This window comes from Phalaenopsis equestris, unplaced genomic scaffold (genome assembly GCF_001263595.1).
Source record: "Phalaenopsis equestris unplaced genomic scaffold, ASM126359v1 Scaffold235930, whole genome shotgun sequence".
In the NCBI taxonomy this organism is placed as follows: domain Eukaryota; kingdom Viridiplantae; phylum Streptophyta; class Magnoliopsida; order Asparagales; family Orchidaceae; genus Phalaenopsis; species Phalaenopsis equestris.
This window is the reverse complement of record NW_018253781.1, coordinates 79,750-85,467: the sequence shown is the minus strand read 5'-3', so window position 1 is coordinate 85,467 and position 5,718 is coordinate 79,750.

Sequence of the window (5,718 nt, the reverse complement as noted above, 5' to 3'; positions counted from 1 at the left end):
CACAAAGGAGAGACCAACAACAATCAGTAAAGAAAAAAAAAATTTTACATGGAAAACCCTTAAAGAGAAAAAATAAGTGGTTTGACCCAATTGAAGGGATCAACTATAACTGGAGATTACAAGTACAGCCACTTGCCTTATAGATAGGAAAGGGTTACACAATCTTTCAAGCGACAAAATTGATGCATTGATAAACTTGTTTTAAATAGAGGGTGGTGGCCGATAATGCTCGACAACATCGAACGAGTGATGGTCGACGACGAGTGACGACTGGTGGTCAGCAGCGAAGCGACACTGGACTTCAGTTACTTCTCTAAGCTTTAGTCTTCTTCGGGTTTCAAGCTTTCTTTCCACTTCATGACAGAGGGCTTGACTCTATTTATAAAGTTTCGGTTGCAATTAATGAATAAATATTAACCACTCTAATCAGATGACCAAGATAGGTTCCCTTAATCAGACGACGTTTGATGAACATTTGAGTGTCTTGAAAATATCGGAATTGAGCTATCTTTGGCTTGTTGGATTTGTCTTGTCGAGATTCTCGATTAAACCATAAACTCACTAGATTCGACTTCCATTTACCTTCCAAATATACTTGGAAAACTTCCATAAATAGTTGAATCTCTTGATTGGGGCTTGATTTAGTTCAGATTAGATCATTGTGTCCGTTTTTCGAATCGCTCAGTTTGACTGTAAGTTTGCTGATATCGGAGCTCTGGATGACTCTTAATTAGAGTAAGAATATTTTTTCCTCCAAAGATTCTTTTTAGATCCGTATCATGCCTTTAAGATTCATGTCGGGCGTTAGAAATTTGTTCTACCACAAGTAAATGTTAAGATTTTGGTGTTATATCCATAAATATATATGAATTAAGTAGTATCTATGTCAGTCCCAAAGAATAAATACATTTCTTCAAAATCTATTATCATAAGATTATTAATTAAAAACTAATTTTTGCACACTGATTGCCTGATTACAATTTTAATCCAATTTTTCATAGGTATATGTTTAATTAGTCAATTTTATGCATTCATCATAGGATAATTTCTTTTAGATTATAATCTCATGCATCAATATGCTTAAATGACACGAAAATATAAAATCATAAAAATAATGACAAAATTATAAAGTCAAAGCATATGAACATAAATGAACTAAAAATATGTGAATGTCTTTATAGTTTCTCTATCAGTATGTAAGCATTCCACCGTCTATAAACTCTTCTAAAAAGTATAAGCTTTAAGACTTATTTGTCCAACTCATCCTACATGATAAGCAAATTTTGGCATTATGAACTTTAGTAATTGTTTTGTGTAGGCGGCTCTCTTGACCACTAAAATTATTTGTCTGACTTCATAACCTTTTTAATGTGATTTTAATAAGTTGACTAATTCATTGACTAGTTTCTCCTTTTTTTTCTTTTAGACGCTGACAGGCAAAGAGTTGTTGTTAACATGGAAAGGCTGACATTGACTCCAAGCATGTATGTGTATATATATATATATATATATAAACTCACTATTGAATTTTATTATTAAATAAATTAAATAAGTTTTATTAAACTTATTGCCATATATATATATACAACTAGTCTATTGTATCAATACAAGATTTTGTGTTAAAGGCATATAAAATTTATATTTTAACATAATGTTTATATCATTATAAGGAATTGAAGTAAATAATATTTTATCATACATCATATCAATTTTTACTGTTGGCTCTCATATCACTCAATTACTTCACATATATCATTAGGCTTTTATCTTCCATGTTACATGTAAATGTATATGATTATTTCAATACTTTATACCTCTAATAAAGTTGTATACATGAAATCCATGTTCAACTGGGGAATTATTTTTTTATAAAATGATTTAATAACACTTTAAAACATATTATTCATTATTTTAATGAACATGAAATTATATCAAGTCATAGCAATGTATAAGAATTTACAAATATAATAAAACTATTAAACTTATAGGATCTATAATTATACTTAATATAATGGCATTAATCATAAAACAGGATAGCATACAACATTTACAGTGTTAGTACGATGTTCACATTATACTATAAATAATTTTAGCAATTTGTAAATACTTGCCATATAGCCAAACAATTACACAATTTGAAATACATAGTAAAAATATAATATGATTATATTACCATATGTACAAAAAAAATGACAAAAACATATTCAAACACTTAGCCTAAAAGAATTCATGGTTAACTTAATCAATTCTTTAAAAAACTCAAAAAATTACAAAAAATCTTAACAATTTGATATATAATGTGAATAGACAATATTGATATATGTACTACTATGTGCATAGCAACTAGAGTAATAATATACTAAAAGTTAGATGATAAAATTTTAGGACATTGAGATATCTTGATTTCTGTATAGTTTATCCAAAGTAAGTACAAAATGTTTCACAAAAGATAAAATCATTAAAATTTAGGTAATGATAGCTACCTTGAGTCTAATAGTTTTTTCAACAAATCAAACAAATGAAATACACATTATGACGTCCACATTTCTATATTTGTCTCATTTTCCTCACTCTCATCCTTTCTATATCTAGCAACTCACAATTTTTTGTAAGAAAAAACTGAGATTGAGAGTTCTTCTAAGTGGAAGATTATATAAAATTTTATAATACATTTTATTAAGGATATATATAACAAAGTTTATTTTATTTAGATATAAGTTCTCTTTTATTTCATTCATAGAACACCAATAGTATTAATACAAAATATATCATGTTTAGAACACTCATGAAATAAATTCATAATACTAATGCTAGATAACCCCCAAATAATATATTTTTATGAACATGCATAATTTCCTTGATAATTTCAAATCAAATAAACAATTTCTTGTCTTATAGCTATAGTGCCCATAAAAAAGGAAAAAGAGTGTTGAATGATTTATAGTTTACCATAGGTTAATTTTGTTCTAACAATATATCAAGAGAATCATATTACTGTTTATAGGAAATTTTTTATATAATTATTTTTAAAAAATCTTAGAACTATGTGTAACTAACATACACATATAAAGTAAACTCAAATCAAACATACATTTGTGGCTAATGAGGTTTTATATATGCTGCTAAAGCTCGAAAAAAATGCTGGTGAAACTTATAAGCGTTGCAACTTTCATAAGAATTAAGTGATTTTTCTTCATTTTGCGAGCAATGCATATTAAGCTTACAAATCTAGGCGCTCGTGTGTAAGCTTACAAAGTAAGATTTTTTATTATGTCCAAAATGTTAGTGAAGAGTGTTGAGAGTCAAAGAAATAAAGAGCATAAGCCAGAATATCATGTCAATAATGAATTTTAAGAATGTCTATCTCTAGCATCCTCATTAAATCAGTTTGATTGTAATCCTTTAATTAACAAATCTATAGCTATACAAGTGTTGTTGTGCCAAAATTAAATTCTAATTTGCAACAGCTTGGTTGTACCATCAAATATTTTGAGTCTAATTTGCAACAGCTTGCTTCACTCAAGTCTAATTTTTTTAATTGATAATGTATTAGAATTTCATAAATCTAACACCTTTGAATATTTGTTCTTTAAGAAAGTTGATCGACATGATATTCTTATTAGAAGTTTGCAACAACTTGGTTGTATTATCGAATACGTCCAGTCCTATAATAAACTTTATAAACAGTAATCTATATGAATAGTGGCCCCAAAATATAGGAAAATTTTTCTATTTGGACTCCGAACGTAGCTCTACGTGCGAACTCCAGTAATATGCCACCTTGTGTGCTACATCGCAGAGGTTATTGACGTGAAACACCAGAGGTTATCAGAGGGTTATTGAGCGGTTATTAAGGGTTATTGCGGGGATTAATGCAGGGTATTATTGAGGTGGAACCGTGGAGGTTATTACGGGGGTTCTTACAGGGAGTTATGGAAGTGGAACTGTTGAGGTTATTGGAGGGTATTTGGGGCTTATTGCAGGGGCTATTGGACTGGAACCGCTAAGATTATTAGGAGATTATGGCCGGGGGGGTAGCGTTATTATGGGGTTTATTGCTTAGGAGTTATTGGAGTCGAACCGCTGAGGTTTTTAGGGGGTTACTGAGGGGTTGTTGTGGTGCTATTAGAGTTAATACCCTCAATAACCCCCCATCAACCCCCCAATAAGCTCCCAATAAACTCCGAATAACATCTACAATTCCACTCCAATAATCTCTGTGATTCCACTCCAATAACCTCCACAGTTCTACTTTAATATTTTTTTAGGTAGACCCAATATAACACACATGATGAGATATTATTGGGAGTCCGCAGGTAGAGCGAAGTTCGGAGTCCAGAAAAAAACTTTTTTCCAAAACATACAACAAAGTGTAATAATGAAGAATCCTTTAACGTTATCCTTTAAGTTTACTTCAATGAAAAAAAAAAGATAAATATGAATTTTTTTTTAATCAAAACGCGAAGCAAAATTTGAATTTAAATTATAGTTAGTATAAATGATATTTTATATGTATCTATATCTATGTATATATGTGTATGTGTATGTATATATATGTATCTATATCTATGTATAGATGTGTATGTGTATGTATATATATGTATCTATATCTATGTATATATGTGTATGTGTATGTATATATATGTATCTATATCTATGTATAGATGTGTATGTATATCTATGTATCTATATCTATGTATATATGTATCTATATCATGTATAGATGTGTATGTGTATGTATATATATGTATCTATATCTATGTATATATGTGTATGTGTATGTATATATATGTATCTATATCTATGTATATATGTGTATGTGTATGTATATCTATGTATCTATATCTATGTATATATGTGTATGTATCTATATATCTATATCTCTATCTATGTATCTATATATATGTGTATGTATATCTATGTATCTATATATCTATATCTCTATCTATGTATCTATATATCTATATCTCTATCTATGTATCTATATATCTATATCTCTATCTATGTATCTATATATCTATATCTCTATCTATGTATCTATATATCTATATCTCTATCTATGTATCTATATATCTATATCTCTATCTATGTATCTATATATATGTGTATGCATATCTATGTATCTATATATATGTGTATGTATATCTATGTATCTATATATCTATATCTCTATCTATGTATCTATATATCTATATCTCTATCTATGTATCTATATATCTATATCTCTATCTATGTATCTATATATCTATATCTCTATCTATGTATCTATATATCTATATCTCTATCTATGTATCTATAATATTTATATACATATACATATATCTACATAGATATATATATATACATATCTACATATATATACATATACATATATAGAGGTTGATATATACATATATGTATACATATATATATACATATACATATATATATATGTAGATATATACATATATGTAGATATATATACATATACATACATATATGTAGATATGTATATATATATGTAGATATGTATACATATACATACATATATATATGTAGATATGTATATCTATGTAGATATGTATACATATACATACATATATATGTATATGTATATGTACATGTATATATGTATGTATATGTATACATACATGTATATCTGTATATACATGTATATGTATATATATACATACATGTATATCTATACATACATGTATATGTATATATATACATACATGT